Here is a 24,310-nt window from a genome sequence, read left to right as displayed (position 1 = left end):
TTTCCTCCCCTTTTCTCCTCTCTCCTACTCCTCACCCCCTTCACTTTTTCTTTCCCCTTTTCTTTTTTTATTTCTGTCTTTGGGGAAAGGATTTCATTGTCATCTCTATCCTTGAAGTATTCTTCATAACCTTAGTTAATCCTAATTCTGGTTTACTGATACTAATTAAAGTTTATTTAAAAAAAATTTTTTTTTTGGGGCCACATCCAGCAGTGCTCAGGGGTCACTCCTGGCTGTTTGCTCGGAAATAGCTCCTGGCAGGCAGGGGGGACCATACGGGACACCGGGATGCGAACCAACCACCTTTTGTCCTGGATCGGCTGCTTGCAAGGCAAACGCCGCTATGCTATCTCTCCGGGCCCTATTTTAAATAATTTTATGGCAAATATGCTTGGGAATGGGAGAACTGAACAAGGGATATAGGTAGGGAAATTAATGACAAAGCATTGCATTGTTTTTAGATGGTAATATGCCCAAGGAAAAAAGTATCATTTCATGGTAATATCATTTCATATTCAGCCCTTGTAAAGGACCTAGTATATGCTATAGCTCAGAGAAATATTGATAATGGTTATGAGCCATCATCCATGGACAGAAATAATTTTATTTTTTCCAAGCAAGAGTCTAATAGGTTGAGAGGAGTTTTTCCCACTTCTGAAACCAAACTGTTCTGCCACCAGACTGTGCTCTACAATTCAGTTCTGGCACTTACCTACTTATTTAGCACAAATCTCATAGAATAAGAATTTACTCTCATAAGACTACATCCACTTCACTTGATATCCACAAATGGGATTTCCTTAGTACCTGCATTTCTGCCCAGCTCATTAAAGAGTTTCATAGCACCTCCCTTAAGTGTGATAAATTCAATGTTAGAAAGCTATTCCCTTAGGGGCCAGAGCTATAGCACAGTGTGTGGGGTGTTTGTCTTGCAAGCAGCTGACCTGGGTTCGATCATGGAATCCCATATGGTTTCCCCCTCTCCCCTCAGCCTTCCAGGAGTGATTTCTGATAGCAAAAACAGTAGTAACCCCTGAGCATCTCCGGGTGTGGTCCAAAAACCAAAAATTAAAATAAATTAAAAATAGAACTTTCAAATTAAAAGCAACTAAAGAATAAGAAGAAAGCTATTCCCTATTTATTTTTAGCTCTGATATTAAGTCTTTATTTCATTTTGGATTAGCTTATATATATATGTATATATATATATATATATATATATATATATATATATATATATATATATATGGATCTAACTTTGTTTTCTTGCATTGGAAGTTTAGTTTTCCCATTATGTTAATGGAAAGTTGTTTCCTGTACTGAGTAGTGGAATCACAGGCAGAAAGGGAGACAGCCTGTGATAATGCCTGGCTGACTGCACCCAGAGTTGTCAATCACCTCTTAATGTTTACAGAAGCAAAAAGTCAATGTGTAGTTGTTTTAATTTGACACAGTCTGGGTTGAGAGAATGTAATCGCTGGAGGGGACAGTTAAGTGGCTGTGCTCCCTGTCAGCTCAATCTGGTCTGAGTACCATGCTAAGCGCTTTTCTGACGAGCGATAGATTGGGTTAAATACCGGAGTAATTGCTTGCTTCCGCATACCGTTTGCAATGCCTTGTACTACATTTCTATCAGCACTTGCCTGAGGCTGCTGGGGTTTATGCTGCAAAGAGAGTCAGTATGTTCATTTTCATGAATCAATGTCGGTTTTGAAAAGCAGTTGTTAAAGGGCTAAGTGGACTATAATAAATTACACCCTCTTCAAGACCCATTGGAGTAAGTCAGACTGTTTATATACATCTGAGTGATCTTTAGAGTATAAATGACTTTTTGTTTACTTATCAAGTCAAATGTTTGTCTCTAGAAAATGAAGGTAAATGTCTTGCTCATTTTTTTAAATCCTGGGAGTAGCATTTTGCTGCTGTAAACCAAACACAATTGTGTATTATTAGGTAGAAAAGCACCCCCACCCAAGTAAGAGAAATGATTCTAGTTATTTTATTTTTATTATTTTTGAGGTATCATAGTTTATAATATTACTTACAATAATTGTAAATAAAATTTATAAATATATAACTTATTTTATTATAATAAAATAAAATTATTTCATACTTATATATAGTATAGTTGAGAGGGCTCTTGCCTTGCACATGGCCAATTCAAGTTTAATCACCAGCACCACATATGGTCCCTTTAAGCCAGGGGTCTCAAACTCGAGGCCCGCGGGCCGTTTGTGGCCCTCCATACAATATTTTGTGGCCCTGCCCTAGAGGAATCTTTTTTTGTTTTGTTTTGTTTTAGTTGTTTGGGTCACACCCCCAATGTTCAAGGCTTACTACTGACTTTGCACTCAAGGATCACCCCGACTTTGCCTCGTGCGGCCCCCAGGTAAATTGAGTTTGAGACCCCTGCTTTAAGCCCACCTGGAGTGTCCCTGAATTCAGATAGAGAAATAACCTTTTAGCACTGTCAGATGTGGTAAAGAGAGAGAAGGAAGGAAAGATGGAGGGAAGAAATGGGAGGGAGGAAGGAAAGGTAGGAAGAAAAATGATTAATTTCTTTCTAAATGACAATACTTCACTATTCTCAAATAGAGTCATTTGTAAATTTATCAAGTCTGGTTGTCTACTTAATAAGAACCAGTAATGCACTCGGTGTAAAAGGTACAGGGTGCTTACCATAAATAAGCATAAGAAGGTGCTTATTTCTTTATTAATTATATTATTTAAAGTACTGTGGTTACAAAATTGTTCATGGTTGAAATTCAGTCATAGAATGTACACCACCCTACTTCATCAGTGCCTATTTCCTGCCACCAATGTCTCATTTTCCTCCCACCCACCTTTCCCCGCCAGCCTCTGGGTCAGGCTTACCCCATAATTTTTAAGAAAGAAACAAAAAATTGGGAACATATATTTCTCTTTTTTGGATTTCTTGGCTCTGCTTTATGAAGGATGTTTGCTGTTACAGAGTGCTAAAGTGGCTGCATTCATTTATGGAGAGCCTAGGGCTGACCCTAGGTAACTAGGGTACAGATGTCAAGTGGCATGGTTTGATTGTCTTTATTATTGTGGAATATTGCTTTGCCATCAAATATCAGTTAAACAATCATGGTACTCGTTTTTTTGTTGGGTTTGATTGTGGCATTGTCTTGTCTCCCACTTGCCTTTTCTTAAGTATTGAACATCACAATCATAATGTCCTGCTGTAGCACTAAAAATATTTTTCTTCATTATATTTTTCTTATAGATATATTTGGCACATTTTACCATTTTATTCATGCTTCAGTGTAGAGTTTAGTGTCATTAAGTACTTTCACAGATGATATAAACTTCTACGTTTATTGCAAAGTCATACACAGGTTTTGTTGTATGGATGAATGGTGGGCTTCCAGCTCCAAGGTGTCCTTAATACCACCTGTCCCACCCCACTGCCAGTTTCCTCACCCTAACACCCGAGGCCTCTGTGGGGTTCCAGTAATACCCCATTTATCCTCTAGTGTACCCTCTTACCTGAGAATCCTTTTTTGCTTCCTTGATTGAGGGATTCAACTTATGTCCTACTCTTTCATGTCTGGAATAATTTAGTGTTTTTCTTTAGAGGACCTTGGTTTCTACCCTCTGCCAGGAGCTCACATTCCATAGTAAGGACTCCTTCTAAGTGTCCGTGCATGTTCAATTCCAAGTTTTTCCTTATGCTTAACTTAAGAAGGACTTAACTCCCACGAATGTTCCTTCTTTTGTGAAAAAGATCAACCATATCAATTTGGGGATTTACTTTGGCTGAGTTTTTATGGGGGGGGGCATCCACAGTGCTTAGGAGTTACTCCTGGTTCTACACTTAGAAATATCTCCTTGCAGTGCTCAGGGGACCATAGGGATTCTGGGAATCAAACCTGGCTAAGGCATGTGCAATTCAGGGGTCCCTAACTGCCATATAGAAAAATAATAGTCCTAGCCCTAATCCTGCTGATTAGAAAAGGGTATTCCTGCATATCAGTCCTATTGGATATATACAGAATCAATCCTATTGTATACATATATTTTTAGAAGGTGTATAGTTTGTCTTCATTCATTTTCTCAACTCTATTATTTCTCTCTTGGCACTGAACATAGACCACAATGACCAAAGAGGTTTGCATTTTTTTCCTTCTAACTCATAGTTTAATACATTTACTGTTACTTTAAAACTGAGCTTAATATAAATCAGTACAGGTAACATGGCTCAGAGGTCTGGAGCATGTGATTTGCACACATGAACTCCAGATTTGAGACCCAGTATCACACGATACCCCAGCATTGCTGGGAATGCCCTTCCATGCAAACTTACTGGGAAAATAATATATATTATGATATATGTATTAGATAGCAGATATAGTAAACACTATATATTTGAAGTTTCTTCCTGTCACATATAGTAATTTACTATAACACGTATGACAAATATTATATCAATGTCTTTTGAATATTACCAACATAATCACTAATTTTTTCTTTTATAAAATATAATAGCTCACACTAATGAATTTTCTAATGCAAGATAATACTTGTATTTCTGAACAAATTTTTTTCCCCTCCTGATGAATCTTTTTTTATATTTGACAGATTCTGTTTACTTAAAACATTATAAACACAGTAAACTTCATCTTATTTTTCTCTTTTGCATATCTTTGAATCATGATTATAATAAGTTCATAGAGTAAAAAGAATTACCCATATTCCTTTATATCTGGAGCAGCTTTAATGATACAAAATAATCAAGTCTAGTGTTAGGATAAAATTGCCCCTAATATCATCGAGGCCCAGACCCTTCTTGAATTTAAGTCTCAAATAACTTTTTCTACTTTATGCTGTTGTAATCTGCTATGTCCTCACTTAATTTTGACAGTTTTTTTTTGGGGGGGGGGCAAACCTGTTTGACTCTCAGGGGTTACTCCTGGCTATGCACTCAGAAATTGCTCCTGGCTTGGGGGGACCATATGGGAAACCGGGGGATCGAACCGTGGTCGCGATCTTTCCTTGGCTAGTGCTTGCAAGGCAGACACCTTACCTACCTCTAGTGCCACCTTCCCGGCCCCATTTTGACAGTTTTTTAAGAGACCTTTCCATTCCAGTTTGGCTTTCAAACTTAATGATATAAAATTACATTGGTAGCTCAGGGAAACAACTCCAAGAGCTGGAATTGCATGCTTTGCATACCACAGACTTGGGTTTGAGCCCAGGCATTATTATGGTTCCCCCGAGCACTGCCAGGTGTGATCCCCCAAAACAAAACAAGTAAGCAAAATAAGCCAATTGGCTTAAATAAGTTACTCCCCTAAAGAAGGTGGAAAATTAACAAAAACAAACAAATAAAACTTTGATGCTGATTCAAATCCTGGTCTGACTTCACCCACAGAATTACCTCTCACTAGATCATGCTGCTTGATGAGGTCTGAATGAACATTTATGCCTTATCTTTGTTTCCACTTAAAAACAGAACTTAGGGCCAGGAATTATATATTTCAGTAATAGAGCATGGCTTGCCTTGTTTCATGTGTCAGGTCCTGGGTTCAGTCCCCAGCAAGCAGGGCTGAAAGGTGGGAATAGTGGGTGAGAGGGAAAGTTTTTCCAGAGGGGATATGTTACACTCAAGAATTATGTAATATTTTGGAGAAGAATTTTAGTCATTAAAAGTGAGGGACCTAGAAGCGGGCTTGAGAGATGGTACAGAAGGGTAGGATGCTTATTTTGCATGGGACTGACTTGGGCTCCATCCCAGCACCAAGAGGAGTGGTTTTGTGTGTGTGTGTGTGTGGGGGGGGGGAAAGGGCCACTCCTGACAGAGCTCAAGGGATACTCCCAAATGAGCTCAGAAATCACTCCTGGCAGACTCTGGGGACTATATGCGATGCCAGGGATTGAACCTGGGTCCATCGAGGTTGGACTGTGTGCCAGTGCTCTTATTACGGCTCAGAAGTAATTCTTAAAAGTAGAGTCAGGAGTAACCCCAGAGTATTTGGGTGTGGCCCAAAGGCGAAAAAATACCAACAGCTAAGAAGAGTGAGTGAAAGAGGAAAAGCCAACCTAATTCTGTGTTACCAGAATTACTGGTGTGCAGCAGCAGGTGTTAGATTTGGAATTTTCTCAGGAATTTCTGGAAAGCCTCTCAGAAATGTTCCCATGAGGATCAAGCAGTTGTCTATTAATCCCTGGACTGCCATCCAGCAGGGCTGAAGCACTAGCTCCTCCCCGCACACACCCTTCTGTGCTAGATGAAGGAGGCTGTCCCAGTCTGAAGCCTCAGGCATAAAGTAATGAGCCATGCATGGCTCACTCTGGTTTCATGATCCTGGGTATTGTGTGTGTGTGTGTGTGTGTGTGTGTGTACTGAAATTTGCACTAAAGGATTGTGTCAGTAGCTTATGGGTTATGCTTACAGGCAGTCTAATCGCTGTATATAGGATATCTTTTTTTATAGGTTATCATTTGATCTCACATGGTTTCCCGACTTGACTTTATTTTCCATAAAAGGAACATGCCACCACCTGTCCTTGCTGTTTTGGTAGTAATACATTATTTTTGTTTCCTTAAAAGTCTTTTAAGATATTAGAGAGATGTGCACATTTCATTGACCTGCTTTCTTCTGTTCATGTGAGCAGTGTTATTTCTCATGTGCTATATAATAGTTGAAGGCTAATTAGCAGTATGACTCCATAGTGATACTGCCAGTCTCCTTCAGACAGTTCTGTCAGATTGCCTGGGCAAATTACAAATCAGAATGTTACCAGCACCTGGTGGGCCATTCAGAGTTTCTTGTTTATGAGTCTAGGGTTTAAAAGATGGTGTATTTGAGGAACATAGGTAATGCTCTGTCACTAGTTGAAATCATTGGATTGGGCGTTGGTAGCTTTGGATTGGACTTCCAGCTCCATATTGTACATGTTCTGAACCATCTCTCCCCACTCTCCATGAAAAATGCTTGTCCATGCGTGTGTGTGTGATCCTCTGTCCCCAAATGGGCCTATTTTTATTTCTCATGGTTGACATTATACTATTTTCTCATCAGAAGTACCAAATAAATACCATTATGACTGAAAAAAAAAAAGATATTGGAGAGATACTACAGGAGTTAAAGCCAGTTCCTTACATGTAGCTGATGCTGGTTGGACCCCACCCTCCCAGTACCACATGGTTCAGCAAGCACTGCTGGTCTGGCCTTGTGGAGGTCCCTGAGCACAACCTGGATGGCCTGAGTAATATCTGGCTCCGGATTTCTAAGCATCACTGCATCCTCGGGCCCTCACTTGGGAACCACCAACCTGGTTGGCTGAAAGTGGTCCAGAGGGGACCCTGCACCTCCTAAGTCCCACTTGGAAGGCTTCTCTCCCTTGCTCCCTCTCCCCAAAGGTCTGAATTTTGTTGTGATGGTGGATGCATGGCTCACTGTGCAGAGGATTTTCCTTTTCTCTTTCCACAAAGGAATATCAGCTCTTTTGTGGGTAGAGGATGGACTGGAATAGAGCATTGATGATTTACCAGCAAATTCCTTTTTACTGGAGAAATACTCCATTCTGGAGAGGAGTTTATTTTGGTAAGAAAGGCCAGAAGAGCTACATAGGAAAGAAGCATTTGGAGAATGTGGGGACACTTGACTGTGCTTGAGGGTAGTTTTTTTCTTTAATTAGCCATAAAAACGTTCTAAGGGTTGGAGCAATAGTACAGTGGCAGTAGATAAGATGCTTGCCTTGACTGTGGCCAATCTGGATTTGATCTCCAGTGTCCCATTTGGTTTTTTGAGCACTGCCAGGAGTGATTACTGAGTCCAGAGCCAGGAGTAATCCCTAAAGCACCAAAGGCTGTAGCCCAAAAACCAAACAAAAATAATTTTAAAGGAACAAAACTAAATATATTGACTTTTTTTTTTTTTTTTTTTGGTTTTTGGTTTTTGGGTCACACCTGGCTGTGCTCAGGGGTTACTCCTGGCTGTCTGCTCAGAAATAGCTCCTGGCAGGCACTTGGGACCATATGGGACACCTGGATTCGAACTAACCACCTTTGGTCCTGGATTGGCTGCTTGCAAAGCAAACGCCACTGTGCTATCTCTCCTGGCCCTGACTTTTTATTTTTATGTAGTCTAATAAGTTTGAGAGATGATGACTTTCAACCTTCTGGGGTTGATTATTTAAATGCCAGGGCCTGAGAATGTACTTCTTGGGCCCTGCAGTTTGGGGCCTCCAGGGTTAAACTTGGCACTCCTGGCGTTCATGCCATGTTGGAGATTGAACTGGGCTAGAATGTGTTTCTGATCTTTGTGCTGTGTCCTTGACCCACCAATTAGAAGAGAAGATAATTATGAACATAAAGATAACTTCTGAAAATATGGCTAAGGGTCTGAAGCACTTGTTTACAGTGAAAGTACCTAGTTTTCCTTTGCATCTGAGGGTAGGTGAGGACTAATTACATGTTCTAGACTTTGGCATTTCCCAGAATGGCCCTGCCTATGTCTCATGACCTTGTGTAAGACCTTATTGTCTTCCTTTGAACCTTTTCTTTCTACCTATAAATTGACAGTGCTCTACATATTATTCATATCTCTTCAGTGTAAATTAAGACATCCAAGGCTAGAGTGATAGCATAGCAGTAGGGCATTTGCCTTGCTCTCAGCTGACCTGGGATGGACCTGGATTCGATTACTGGCTTCCCATATGGCACCTAGGAGTGATTTCTGAGCTTAGAGTCAGGTATAATCCCTGAGCTCTGCTGAGTGTGGTCCACAAAACAAAAACAAACAACAAAAAAGGACATCCAGGTTAAGGACTTACCTGGCTTTGCATAGTACTTTCTTCATCTATTTTCCAGGGATTTCCATACTTTTGTTGTATTTTTTAGCGAACTTTCCTGTTTTTTTTTTTGTTTGTTTTGGGGGCCATACCTGGTGGTGCTCGGAGGTTACTCCTTGTTCTGCACTCAGAAATCATTCCTGGCAGACCTGGGGACCATATGGAATGCTGATTAATGAACCTGTGTTGGTCCCAGGTCGGCCGCATTGTAAACACACTACCCGCTGTGCTATAGCTCCAGCTCCTGAACTTTTCTTTATATGACTTCAGATCCCTTGCCCTTCAGTCATATCTCCAACTGTTATGCTGGGTTTGGGACCTTTATATTTCCCCTAGTCTGGAGAGGCCCCATTACATTCTAGTAGTGACAGGCTTAGACAGTCTTGTTTCCTCCCATGTCTGTTCACTGCCTGAGTAAGGCAGCTAAAGGTTCACAGACAGAAGCTGGTTCCTTGGTCACTGTCAATGCCTCATACTCTCTTTCTCAGAATAGTGTGATAAATGTTGGGGAATGTTTGTTGAAGTTGATCCAGTAGTGATGCAGCCAGAAGCATTAATTACCTCTGCTTTTGGCTGCTACCAGCTACATACTGGCTCATGTAATCCCAAAGTGTTGGAGTGATCTTCATTCTGGATGGCACATGGGCCATGGTTAACTGTAGGAGCCTGATTGAATTTGTGCCAGCATGCTCAGGCTACCAATGAAAGTTTCCCAAATAGGACTGATTCTAGGAGGAATATGGGATTCTTAGTAGGCTTGAACTTTTCCTCATCCTCCTTCAGAGAGGATTGTTTTCCCGATAGGGATCTGTTTCTCTCTTGCTCCCCCCCTTTTTGTGGTTTTTGGGTCACACCCGGCAGTGCTCAGGAAATACTCCTGGCTCCATGCTCAGAAATTGCTCCTGGCAGTCACGGGGGGATCATATGGGACGCCGGGATTTGAACTGATGACCTTCTGCATGAAAGGCAAACGCCTTACCTCCATGCTATCTCTCCGGCCCCTCTCTTGTCCCTTTTGCATCTTTTGAGAGAAAACACTTTAGTAAATAACATGGTAAAATAATATTGATTTTATGTCTTAGTCCTCCTGATGATGTGCATTTTAAAAGGACATTAGTGTATATTCTGGAGAAATGGATGTTTAATGGTGGAGTTTCAGAGAGACTGTGGCCTTAGGTGACCAGCATATTTTGACTCTCACCTCAACTTGGTTTATAAATAATTACCTCTTTTGTGTACTTTGGAGCTAAGATTTTACTTCCTAATTCAAATCTTTTAAGTTTAAGTACTTTTAAGTTTTGATCTATGTAATTGATTATATTTATACCTCTATTAGAATATCACACAAAATAAAAATATGTGACATAAAACATTACTTTTTTTATTTTTTGGTTTTTGGACCACACTTGGTGATACTTAGGGATTACTCCTGGCTCTGCATGCAGAAATTAATTTTCTTGTAATGGGGGACCATGTACTGGGGTGGGGGTCTAACCTGGATGTGTGCAAGGCAAGCACCCTACTAGATGTACTCTCTTCAGTCCTATTCTTTGGTGTTTTAAACATAGACATTTTAGTACATTATTATTCTAGCTATTTGCTTGGAAAGGTGCAGACCACATACTCTATTAGCAAGGTATTTTATTAAATCTAGCTGTCCAAAACACATATCCCAAAGTGACTAACTTTAAGCTAAAGAATTTTTCAGACTTTGATGGATTAACTACAGGCCTACCATACATAACTCATTAATAATAGTAAACCCACTGCACATTTTATCCTCAAGTATTTTATAAATCAAAATAGTTCAAAATGGTTTGTATTAACAGTATAACTAGACTATAGTTAAACACTTTTATCTTTCATAATAGTTTGCAGTCAGCCATTTCATATTTCCATCAAGATGAAACTTGCTATACAATTACTTTCATACCTTATTCATCTACAAAGTACCTTTCAAGTCATATTTAATGAACAGAAATAACTTTGGAAAACTGGTTTCTTCAGAAAATATTTCTGAGTGTTGTGCTAAAATAACTTTCCTTAAATGAGCAAAACGTTGTTTTTATTTCATTGGATTCTTGACAAGATTTTTAAAAAATATGCATGTAATTTTTTTACTATTGTAATCTTTGTCATGGAGTGTTTGTAGATGGTCTCTATATGTGCTAAGTTATGATCTATCCTCCCCTCTTTCTATTTTTGTAGTATTAGGAGTGACACCCGAGCCTCACACACATGCAAAGTATGTACACTACTACTACTGAGTCACACCCCAACTCTAATTTATTTAATAATTTCCTTAATAGGTATTTTATGTATGTAATTTCAGACTTAATTCTTTGAAATCATGTGCAGGTATATGTTCCTGTTGAAATGCATAGTTTTTTTTTCCTTTTAATTTGAGTGATGTAATTTGAAAAAAAAAGTTACTAAAATATGGGATCCGAGCCGTGGCCCAAGCGGTAGGGTGTCTGCCTTGCACTGACTAACCTAGACCGAGATTTAATTCCCCTGTGTCCCATATAGTCCCCTAAGCCAGGAGCTATTTCTGAGTGCATAGCCAGGAGTAACCCCTGAGCGTCATCCGGTATGGCCCCCCCCAAAAAAAAAGCAAAAAAAAAAAATGTTACTCAAATATTCTTTTTTTCAGTCAATAGTTGGTCTTGTGTTGTTCACGTTAACATATATAATATAATATAATATAATAATATATAATATAATATAATAATATAATATATAAGTATTCTAAAGTTTGGGTGGGTATGTTTATATTGGTTATTTTCCTTACTTATTAACAGTCATGTTGTTTTCTACTGTTTGACACTATTGACAGACAAATGTACAGTCTCCTTGTACACATTTTCTGGTGTCTTTCTGGGGGTAAAGCTTAAAGGTAGCATTTCAAATAAAGCCTGCATTTTAGATTTCATTAAAAGCCAGTGAATTGAGTATCTTAGAAATGATATTCTGAGAAAGAACTGTTTTCGTGTTTTTACTAACATGGTATTATTGAACATCTACACGGATCTCTATAGTTGATTGGAAAGTCGGATGGTTCTGATTCCTAGCAGAACCAGAATACCTGTCAGTGAGGATGGAATCCTCATGAGCGTCTGGGCAGTGCTTGAGAGGCCAGTGACTGGACCATTCTGCACTCCACTGGCTTCTTTCCCTCCCTGCAAGAAAAGAACAAGAGCAGGTCACAGGTCAAAAGACAAGCTTTTCCAAGCACAGTCCATCTCTGCCTAACAGTCAGCTTGCACAGAATTCCAATAAATCTCCACAGGAAAACACCTGCTCTTAAACGAGTAGGGTTGCTTGGAAAATCTGAGTGGTTTTCAGCTCCTGTTGTTGCTAGAAAATGACTAGAACATCTTAACCTCATAAAAGAGGTGGGAGAAGCTAACTCTACTGGGGGCAGCTGTGTTTCAAGGAAGGGAAAAATTCTCTGTTTTCATGGTGGAAAAGATTGGGGAATTGTCCTCTGCTAACCTCTGGGCCTTTCAGATAATGGCAGATGTAGTGCAGATTCACATAGAGAACAGTGAGTTGAGACTCTTCCGGAAACTCGATCCATAGGCTGAGATAGTCCAGATAGGAATGAGCTCAGAGTGTGGGGAAGTTCCTTCTGGAGCATGAGCTTTTGATCTGATTTCCACAAATAGTGAAAATGGGATCATCCTTGATTCTGACTTCTCTTTAACTGCTGTCCACCAGCGAAGGAATTGAACCTTCTCTTTTGCACTGCCTGATTCAGTGATTGAAAGCACTTCCTTGGCCTGGTATTGACAGAAAACATTGATGGTTCTATTAGAAAAGGAAAGATTTTAATTTCTTGCTTCGGAAGTAATCACTTGCTGGTAAATTGCTCAGCTGTTTGGTACTCAATTAATTCTGACTTTCAGCCTTTAAAGCTTAAAAGAAATGAAGATTTGAAAGACTAACAGTAAAATTATCAAGGAAATTTACTTGTGCGAGAGCAGCTTCTAGAAGACATTCAACTCAACTGTGTCATACAGATGTGGAAAGTCTAGTGTCTAAGGTTGATAATCCTCATCCTCCCTAAATCCAAGAGTTGTTTATTGTGCTAGGATCTATTTCCTGATGCTCTGCTTATAGATTGGAACATGAACTGGGCTCTGATAGTTTTGCTGATTGATAGATTTTTTCCCTGCTGGTGGCCCTGGTCAGGCACCACGGCATTTCTGTTAGATGTATCAGGAGTCCTTGATACTGCTGACCGGGAGGTGCTGGAGCCTGCTGGGGTGAATTGGTTCATTTTTCATGGTCTCCATCCTAACTTCATGGAAGGTCACAGGAGGTGGAAACAAGTAATTACTTACCTACTCAGCAAACTCACCTACCTCTATGGGTTGGCCCAGAATCTGGCCCTTATGTCTTTCTGTGCTTGGGGAACGAGATGGTGAGCCTGCGATCCAGTTGGAACTTATAACCTCCAGATTTTTCCATTCCTGATTTTTCTCCTCACTCCTCTGCTTAACACCATACATCAGAATTATTCAATAAAGAGAAAGGGAAAGGAAGAACCTTTATGTCCAGAAGGGTTTTTTGCTCCATTTCCTCGCTTTTCTTTAGGAGGAAATGTTACTTAGGGAGAAAGATTCCTTGAACACCTTCACCTTCTTGGTAGGTGACAAATTTTGATGGTCAGATCTCACAGCAGATTCTTAATCTATTGGAGGCTACAGGACTTGGCCAAATACTTTTGGAAACTAATAGGGTGAAGGATGACCAGAAAAACTACTTCTCTCCTTAACTTTAACAATAGTTTTCAGCAATGACATTACTTGTCCTCCCCCTCTCCATTTTTTCCCTCTATACCTGTTTACTGTCACAACTATGAATTCCTATTATTGAAAGTAATTACAAGTTGACTTTTTTTCACTACCTTATCAAGTGTTTATACTCTGGGCCTCCCTGAAACACTGGAAAATTGGAGTGTTACTCTTAGGAGAAACTTTTTGGGGGGTAATTTCTCTTTAAACACCATATTGTTTGTTTGGGACTCAAGGACTCTTTCCCAGCTTGCATTGCTCCTGATGGTCCTGGGAGAAGGTGTGCTGTGTTTTGTACTGGATCTCCTTTTACCTTTGAGCTATTTGGACGTCAACATTTTTTGATGGCCATTATTCTAAATTGAAATTAAACTCCTGGGAAGCAGATTTAAGCGGGGATTGATGATCTGCCTTATTAGCTTACTGCTAGATCATTTTGACAGCTCTCATTCTTGGTGCTGCAGAGACAGTACAGCAGATAAGGAGCTTGCCTTGAATGCATCTGGCCCTCTATCTATCCCAACATCCCATATGACCCTTAAAGCACATCCAAAATTGAGCCCTGAGCACAGAGCCAGGAATAACTCCTGAGTACCACCAAGTGTGATCCCACCACCCCCAAAAAGATTTATTTTTGTTTTTCTGGAAACACACTAAGAAATAGCCATCTGACAATTGTCATTGAGTTACTAGACCTATTGAATTCTTTTTTTTTTAAATACTTTGATGGGGTGGCAGGCTACAAAATTAACACACAGAAATCAATGGCCTTTTTATACACCAATAATGATAGGGAAGAGAAGGAAGTCAAGAAGGCAATCCCATTCACAATAGTGCCACACAAACTCAAATATCTTGGAGTTAACTTGACCAAAGACGTGAAGGACCTATACAAAGAAAACTATAAAGCCCTGCTCCAAGAAATAAGAGAGGACACACGGAAATGGAAACACATACCCTGCTCATGGATTGGCAGGATTAACATCATTAAAATGGCAATACTCCCCAAAGCATTATACAGATTTAATGCGATCCCCTTAAAAATACCCATGACATTCTTCAAAGAAGTGGATCAAACACTTATGAAGTTCATCTGGAACAATAAACACCCTTGAATAGCTAAAGCACTCCTAGGGAAAAGGAAAATGGGAGGCATTACTTTCCCCAACTTTAAACTGTACTACAAAGCAATAGTTATCAAAACAGCATGGTATTGAAATAAAGACAGACCCTCAGATCAGTGGAATAGGCTTGAGTTCTCAGACATTGTCCCCCAAACATACAATTACCTAATTTTTGACAAAGGAGCAAGAAATCCTAAGTGGAGCAGAGAAAGTGGTGCTGGCAACAAGTGGTGCTGGCAGAACTGGTTAGCCACTTGCAAAAATGTGAGCATAGACCCCCAGTTAACATCATGTATGAAGGTAAAATCCAAATGGATTAAAGACCTTGATATCAGACCTGATACCATAAGGTATATAGAACAACACGTCGGTAAAACACTCCATGACATTGAGACTAAAGGCATCTTCAAGGAGGAAACTGCACTTTCCAAACAAGTGGAAGCAGAGATCAACAGATGGGAATACATTAAGCTGAGAAGCATCTGCACCTCAAAAGAAATAGCGCCCAGGATACAAGAGTCACCCACCGAGTAGGAGAAACTATTCACCCAACACCCATCAGATAAGGGGCTAATATTCAAAATATACAGGGCACTGACAGAACTTTACAAGGAAAAAAAAACATCTAATCCCATCAAAAAAGGGGAGAAGAAATGAACAGAAGCTTTAATAAAAAAGAAATACAAATGGCCAAAAGGCACATGAAAAAATGCTCCTCGTCACTAATCATTAGGGAGATGCAAATCAAAACAACGATGAGATACCACCTCACACCACAGAGATTGGCAGATTGGCACACATCACAAAGAATGAGAACAATCAGTGCTGGTGTGGATGTGGAGAGAAAGGAACTCTTATCCACTGCTGGTGGGAATGCCGCCTAGTACAGCCTCTATGGAAAGCAATATGGAGATTCCTCCAAAATCTGGAAGTTGAGCTCCCATTCAACCCAGCTATTCCACTCCTAGGGATATACCCTAAGAACACAAGAACACAATACAAAAACCCATTCCTCACACCTATATTTATTGCAGCACTATTCACAATAGCCAGGCTCTGGAAATAACTAAGATGCCCTTCAACAGACGAATGGCTAAAGAAACTATGGTACATATACACAATGGAATATTATGCAGCTGTCAGGAGAGATGAAGTCATAAAATTTTCCTATACATGGCTGTATATGGAATCTTATCATGCTGAGTGAAATAAGTCGGAGGGAGAGAGATGCAGAATAGTCTCACTCATCTATGGGTTTTAAGAAAAATAAAAGTCATTTTTGCAACAATCCTCAGAGACAATGAGAGGAGGGCTGGAACTTCCAGCTCACTTCATAAAGCTCACCACAAAGAGTGGTGAATTCAGTTATAGAAATAACTACACAGAGAACTACCATAATCAAGTGAATGAATGAGGGAACTGGAAAGCCTGTCTGGAGTACAGGTGGCGGAGGGGTGAGTTGGAGGGAGATTTGGGACATTGGTGGTGGAAATGTTGCACTGGTGAAGGGTGGGTGTTCCTTACATGACTGAAACCTAATCACAATCATATATGTAATCAAGATGTTTAAATAAAGAAAAAAAAAGTTTCAAAAAAATACTTTGATGGGGTCCGTGAGGTGGCGCTAGAGGTAAGGTGTCTGCCTTGCAAGCGCTAGCCAAGGAAGGGCCTCGGTTCGATCCCCCGGCGTCCCATATGGTCCCCCCAAGCCAGGGGTAATTTCAGAGTGCTTAGCCAGGAGTAACCCCTGAGCATCAAATGGGTGTGGCCCAAAAAACAAAAAAAGAAATACTTTGAATATTAAAAATAGTGTTCTGAAACTGATGTTTCAAAAATTACAATGTAGTTCTAGGGCTGGGTAGATAGTATAGTCTGTACTTTGTTAACCTTGTATGTAGCTGCCCTTGAATGTAGATGCCCTAGGTTCAAGCTCTGGCATCTCATATGGTTCTCTGAGCACTGCCAGAAGTTACCCCTGAGCATTGATGGGTTTGGTCCCCAACAACAAAAAAAAATGGTGTAATCTAGGGTAGGTATTATATAACAATATATGAAATTTAAATAACACTTCTAATGTCCAAGAAGTTTACAGGTAATTGGAAACTATTTCCATATATAATTTGGTCCCTTTTGAGAGGTGCTGTACCTTCTGAAATGACCAAATGACTAAAATTTGCAGGAGTGGACATTGCCTTTTATTATTGAATGCTCTATTATCAGATTAGGGCAACCTATAATGCAGCAAGTGCTGGACTTTCATTCTTTTCAAATTAAAGATTCAATTACAGTCTTCACTGAAGATGAACCAAGTGTGAAAATATCTGATCACTTGGAATGTGTGATCGAGGAGGAGTGTGTGGGTTGGAGTCAGTGCTGGGACATTTAAATACTTTCAACAGTTGCGTTAAGGGGAAAATAAATTATATTGTGACCAAATACTGGCCTGTTGGTTAGTGAGTCAGTGAAATTTATACCCCTCTTATTTATTGTTTTTCAAAGTTGACTGGTTTTTCTCTTAAAGAGTTATTCTGATAGAGGGGCGGGAGTGATAGCACAGGGTAGGGCGTTTGCCTTGCACGCTGCTGATCCAGGACGGACCTGGGTTCGATCTTTGGCATCCCATATGGTCCCCTGAGCCTGCCAGAAGCGATATCTGAGCGCAGAGCCAGGAGTAAGTAACCCCTGAATGCCACCACCGGGTATGCTGCTCCCACCCCCCAAAAAAAAGTTCTTCTGATAGAGTATAGTGCAGACTTAAGTCTTTTAAGATCTCAAAGATTTGAAAAAGACAAAGACATCTTTGAAATTAGTGCAATTGCTTTGTGGTTTAGTGCCTGGTCATTTTGTATTTATTCTGTATCAATGTTTTCATTTTAAATTAATGTTTCAAGTATGCTTGGGAAGTATGTTTGGGCCACAGTTCAATGTAAGACTGCTAAAGCAAAATCAGAGTTAATTAGTCCTGCAGGTAATCCCCCCCCCCATCCCAATTAGTCCCCGAGCCTGCTAGGAGTGTTCCCTGAGCAGAGTCACGAATAAGCCCTTAGCACAGTCGATGTGGCTAAAAAAACACAGAAACTGTTGAACCAAGTTTATTTATTCTGTTTATTCTCATCCTTAATCAGTCACTCAGTAATAAAACATCTCTAAAATTTAATCTGCTGTTACACTGAATTACTTTTAAGAAAGTCTCCCCCGCCTTGCATTCCCTTCTAGCTTCATTTCTGATATTTTTGTTAATGGCCAGAGTGAAGTTAAGTCTATCCATGGCATGAGTTTAAAGAGAGATTTGTTGGGGCTGGAGCAGTGGTGCAAGTGGTAGGGTGTTTGCCTTGCACGCACTAAGCCAGGACAGAGTGGTTCAATTTCCCGATGTCCCATATGGCCCCCCAAGCTAGGAGCAATTTCTCAGTGCAAAACCAGGAGTAACCCCTGAGCATCACCAGGAAAGAGAGAAAAAGAGAGAGGGGGGGAGAGAAAGAAAGGAGAGAGAGAAAGAGAGAGAGTCCACAATGCTGTTTTTTTTTTTAGCCACGCCTAAAATGCTCAGGAGTTACTTCTGGCTTTGCACTCAGGAATAACTCCTGGGATGTCGAGATAGAACTGAGTGAACCACATATAAAGAAAGTACCTTATTTGCTGTACTCTCTCTCCAGCCCCTGCAGCAGTGTATTCTAAGTTGTGTATATTGACAGCAGTATATTTTTATTGTGTATATTGGACCACAGTACACAGTTTTTTTTGTTTTGGGGCTACATGCAGAGGTTCTCCAAGATTGCACTCTGGGATTACACCTGGCAATGCTTAGGGGACTGTATGGAATCCAGAGGTTGAACCTGGACTGGCTCCAGTCCTAATAAACATGTTTTTAAACAGAAAACTTAAACCCTGAAATGTGAAGTTTGTCAACCAATGGGATAGAAGAATTAAAAAACCTACCTCAATAATGCAAATCTATGGCTGATTTGTTCATTGCAACACTATTTACAGAAAACAAAATCTGAAAACAATCCAAGTGGTGCCCGAGAACAGGTGACTGCATATAATAAACTGTAGATACACACAGTGGAATACTACTTGGCTATAAGAAAAGATGGAATGTTCAGTTTTCTGCTTCATGGATGGATCTGGGGAATCATGTTGAATCTAACTGCATTCTTCATTTTGAATCTTGAATGCAGTTAGAAGGAGAGGAACAGATACAGAATGATCTCTCTGGTATGTAGAATTTGGACTCATGGTAAGGAGCAATTTCTTTTTTTTTTTTATTTTTTTATATATTTTTTTGGTTTTTGGGCCACACCCGTTTGACGCTCAGGGGTTACTCCTGGCTATGCGCTCAGAAATTGCCCCTGGCTTGGGGGGACCATATGGGACACCGGGGGATCGAACTGTGGTCCTTTCCTTGGCTAGCGCTTGCAAGGCAGACACCTTACCTCTAGCGCCACCTTCCCGGCCCGAGGGAGCAATTTCTGAGCGTAGAGCCAGGAGGAACCCCTGAGTGCTGCCGGGTGTGACCCCCCACTCCCCAAAAAAAGAAATAAATTCTTTAATTGAATGACCATGAGATAGTTACAAATATGTTATTGAGTTTTAGTCATACAATATCTAGCACCCATCCCTTCATCATAAGTGCACACACTTTTCTCCACCAATATCTCGTTTCCCTTCTTCCCATCCTCCTGTCCTCTGCCTGATTCTGTGACATTTTTCTTCTCTCTTACTGTTTCTTTTCTCTCACTGTTAGATATTATAGTTTGCAAAATTGTTACTGAAGTTGTATGATGTGGGCCCGGAGATATAGCATGGAGGTAAGGCGTTTGCCTTTCATGCAGGAGGTCATCGGTTCAAATCCCGGTGTCCCATATGGTCCCCCGTGTCTGCCAGGAGCGATTTCTGAGCCTGGAGCCAGGAATAACCCCTGAGCACTTCCGGGTGTGACCCAAAAACCACAAAAAAAAAAAAAAAAGAAGTTGTATGATGCATATTAACTTTATCTCCTTTCAGCACCCAGTTCTTGTCCAGAGTGATCAGTTCCAATATCATTGTCATAGTTCTCCCTTTTCTATCGTAACTGCACTCCTCACCTTATGTGGCAAGCTTCCTACCATGGACATTTCACTCAGTATAATACTCTTCATATCCATCTATGCATACGGGGCCGGCGCGGTGGTGCTAGAGGTAAGGTGTCTGCCTTGCCAGTGCTAGCCTAGGACGGACCGCGGTTCGATCCCCCGGCATCCCATATGGTCCCCCAAGCCAGGAGCGACTTCTGAGCGCATAGTCAGGAGTAATCCCTGAGCGTCACCGGGTGTGGCTCCCCCAAAAATCCATCTGTATATAAGCAGATTTCATGACTTCATTTTTAATAACAGCTGTGTTGTGTTCCATTGTGTAGATGTACCACAGTTTCTTTAGCCACTCATCTGTTCTGGGCACTTGCACTGTTTTCAGATCTAGCTATTGTGAATAGTGTTGCAATGAACATAGGAGTGCAGATGCCTTTTTGCATCCTGGGTTTGGGCTCCTGGAGTGTATGCCTAAAAGTGTTACTGCTAGGTCATATGAAAGCTTAATTTATGTTTATTTTGCCTTTTTGTGGAATATCTATATTGTTTTCCCAAAAAGCTGGGCCAGTCTACATTCTCACCAGCAGTGAATTAGAGTCCCTTTCTCTCTGCATCCACACCAGCATTGGTTCTTGTTTTGTCTGTGTGTGTCAGTCTCTGAAGGGTGAGATGATAGCTTATTGTTGATTTACATCTCTTAGGTGGCTAATTATATGGAGCATTTTTTTTTTTTTGGTTTTTGGTTTTTGGGTCACACCCAGTAGCGCACAGGGGTTACTCCTGGCTCTATGCTCAGAAATCACCCCTGGCAGGTACAGAGGACCATATGGGATGCCAGGATTCGAACCACCATCCTTGTGCACGTAAGGCAAACGCCTTATCTCCATGCTATCTCTCCGGCCCCTGGAGCACTTTTTAATATGTCCTTTGGCCATTTATATTTTTCCTTTGAGGAAATGTCTGTTCTACTCTTCTTCCCATTTTTGGATGGCTTAGTTTTTTTTCCTGTTAAGCTCTACCAAAGCCTTATATATCTTAGATATTAACTCCTTATCAGGTGAGTGAATAGTTTTCACAATTCCAAGCACAGTTATCGCATCCTAGTCACTGTTTCCTTTGAGGCGCAGAAACTTGTTAGTTTAATGTAGTCCCATTTGTTTATCTTTGCTTCCATTTGCTTAGTAAATGGTGTTTCATCCTTGAAGATCCCTTTAGTTTGAGTGTCATGAAAAATTCTGACTACATTTTCCTCTGAGTACCTTGTGGTTGATAATCTAAGTTCAAGTTTCTGTTTGTAGTTGACCAGTTTTCACAACACTTGTTAATGATGCTTTCCTTATTCTACTTCATATTTATTGCCACCTTTTCAAAGATTAATTGATTATATTATACCTGAGAGTCGGTCTGTATTCCAGTACAATGCTATTTTAGTGATAACTGCTTTATAATAGTTTGAAGTTGGGGGAAACAATGCCTTCCATATTATTTTTTTCCAAGAATTGCTCCAGGTATTCATGGAGGTTCATTGTTTTATATAAATTTCAGAAGTGTTTGATCTATTTCTTTGAAAAAATGACTTGGGTATCCTTAAAGGAATTGCATTAAATGAGTTCAGTGCTTTGGGAAGTATTGCCATTTTAATTATGTTAATCCTCTCAATCTATGATCATGCTATGTGGTTCCATTTTCTTGTGTCTTCTGATTTCTTGAAGCAGTGTTTTGTAGTTTTCTTTTTTGTTTGCTTTTGGGTCACACCCTGCAGCGCTCAGGGATTACTCGGGGCTCTATGCTCAGAAATAGCTCCTGGCAGCTTGGAGGACATATGGGATGCTGAGATTTGAACCACCATCTATCTGCATGCAAGGCAAACACCTTACCTCCATGCTATCTTGCCGGCCCGTAATTTTCTTTATATAGATTTTCCATCTTTTTGTTAAGTTGATTCCAAAGTACTTGATTTTCTGAGGCATGTTTGTGAATGGAATTAAAAAGAAAATCTCTTTTTTTCCTATGAATTCTCTTCTCAAACATGAGTCAGTATCACTAAGGCCCAGAATTAGGTTGGTCCGAGCTCTGTCCCTTCCCTGACTTCATCAAGTGACCCATAGACCAAAACCTCTTGAAGGATGAAGGATTCAGAGTGCTGTGTTGGAGTCTAAGTGAATAGATTGAACAACAAGAGGCTGAATCTGTAGTACAAAGGAATAGTCTGCTTGCCTTGCATGTGGCCAACTTGGGTTTGACCATATGAACCTTCCATATGGTCCTATGAGCACCATCAGGTATAATTCCTAAGTACAGACCCAGGAACAGCTGCTGAACTTCTCCAGTTTGGCTCCCAAACCCAAATAAACAGAGTCAGAAGAAATACACATTGTAAACTTTATTAGCAGTTAGTCTTTTGTAATGCTTGGAAATACTTTTTTCAGAAACACATAGTTTGTTCTATTTTCTTATTTCAGTTCACCTCTAACATGATCCATTCCAGAAGAGTGTGCTCTTGTTGCTGTAATCTGAACTTCCTTATTCATTCGTGATGTGGTGTATTGTATTTAGGTGGTGAAGGAACTTGTGTGGCTGAGAGGAGGCATGTAAGCTCCTGTCTGGAAGTGTATGGCATTTTCTATCCTGATTGTTATCTTGTATATGTCTTATTTATCTGTGTTCTGGTGTTTGTTTCCTTCCTCTGTATCATAGAATGATACTAATAATTATGAGTCGTAAATTCTGTAGAGTGCTAGTTAGACAGAAATAGGAGGAAGGCTGGCATAGTATGACAGTGAATCCTGAAGGAGTACTAGATTTGCTTTTTGAAGAATAATCATTAGGGAGTGAAGATAAAATAACTTACTTAGCCTAGTTCTGTACCTTCCTATTATCATCTGTCACTTGTGGTACAATGTTTCTTTTCTTTTCTTTTTTGGTTTTGGGGTTCGAATCCCAGCATCCCATATGGTCCCGAGCCTGCCAGGATTCGATCCACTGACCTGCATGCAAGGCAAACACCCTACCTCCATGCTATCTCTCTGGCCCCACAATGCTTTTTTTTTTTTCAAATTACAAGCTGCAAGTGTTTTCCCAGTTCTATTTGAGAAATAGTTCATGAACATTTTTTTCTGTTTAATTAAAGAATATCAGAATATTTTAAGATGAAATACTTCTAAAGTCATGTGTAAAGATGAATATTTTAGTGGTTTGGTTAAATAGGTTGCTTTCTTGAACTTGCTCTAATTCTGAAGTTGAAAGGCAGTAGATTAGCTGGATGTCATGCACTTTAAGCCCTTGAACAGAAGGCAGGGCTGTCTCTGACTTTGTGGCAGGCTTTCCTGGCAATGATATAAATGGACTCTGAAGCATTAATCCTTTTTTTTTTTTTTTTTTTTTTTTTGGTTTTTGGGCCACACGCGGCGGTGCTCAGGGGTTACTCCTGGCTGTCTGCTCAGAAATAGCTCCTGGCAAGCACGGGGGACCATATGGGACATCGGGATTCGAACCAACCACCTTTGGTCCTGGATCGGCTGCTTGCAAGGCAAACGCTGCTGTGCTATCTCTCAGGGCCCGCATTAATCCATTTTTGACCAAAATGGGCGGTCCTTATTCCTAGAAGGGTAGTGACTGAACCAGAGGTGCAGTAGTAGTAGCCTCAGTTGAGTTGAGATAGTGCTTTCTCTGTTCCCTTAGAAAAAGTAAATTTTACAGCAAACCTGAGTGATTAAAAAAAAAAAAAGGTGGGGGGGGGAGTCAATCAGTTGTGTGTGGACACATGTGGTTTAATTTTTTCTCTATCCTTTCTTGGTGGACAGGGTTTTTTTTTGGGCCACACCTGACTGTGCTCAGAGATTACTCTCTGGTTCTATGCTCAGGGAATCACTACTGGCAGTGCAATTCAACCAGGGATTGAATTGGTTCCGATGTAGGCAAAGAAAGTGTCCTGCCTGCAATACTATCTTTCCATCTCCTTTCTCTTGACTTTAAAAGATACCCATCATGGTTAAGAAGTCATCTGTTACCGTCTAAACATTTGTGATTTTTATTTTATTTTTGCTTTGCTGGTGAAAAAACCTTCAACAAGAGTTTTTCTTTGTTTTTATTTTGGGGCTATACGGAATGGTTAGGGGATAACTCCTGGCTCTGCACTCAGGAACTTACTCCTGATGGTGGTCGAGGAACCATATGGGATGCAGTAGATTGAATCCAGGTGCCTTACCCATGTCATACTACCTTTCCCTTTCTAACACCCTACAGGAGAGTTTTTAAAACATTGTCTTGTTGCAAAATACCTAGTCTGTTTAGTTCCCAGGTTGACAAATGCCACAACTTGTTTCATGGATTTGTTTTATTTTGTATGGAAAAGACAGCTTTCTTAGAAGTGTTAACTAAATTTCAAGTTCAGTGCATCTTGCTTTGAAGGACAATTACTTAAGTATTGATATTACAAAAGCTTATTCAGGTACTAGCAACCAAAGATGCTAGTCTCTTAAGGAAAGGGAAATTCA

At 40.2% G+C, this 24,310-nt stretch overlaps 1 protein-coding gene and 1 non-coding gene across 2 annotated transcripts in view; both read left to right on the top strand.

The window, feature by feature from the left end:
* The window catches only part of DMRT1 (doublesex and mab-3 related transcription factor 1), a 119,350-nt gene that overhangs the window by 84,435 nt on the left and 10,605 nt on the right, over positions 1 to 24,310 (top strand). The gene's annotated exons all lie outside the window — the stretch shown is intronic.
* On the top strand, positions 6,599 to 6,727 carry LOC126030773 (small nucleolar RNA SNORA19). The gene has a single exon (XR_007503182.1). It is a non-coding gene; the product is annotated as a small nucleolar RNA SNORA19 (small nucleolar RNA).

The sequence above is a fragment of the Suncus etruscus genome, chromosome 1, assembly GCF_024139225.1.
Source record: "Suncus etruscus isolate mSunEtr1 chromosome 1, mSunEtr1.pri.cur, whole genome shotgun sequence".
NCBI lineage: Eukaryota > Metazoa > Chordata > Mammalia > Eulipotyphla > Soricidae > Suncus > Suncus etruscus.
The sequence above is the reverse complement of the archived record's forward strand: the minus strand, read 5'-3'. Positions and strand labels throughout refer to the sequence as shown.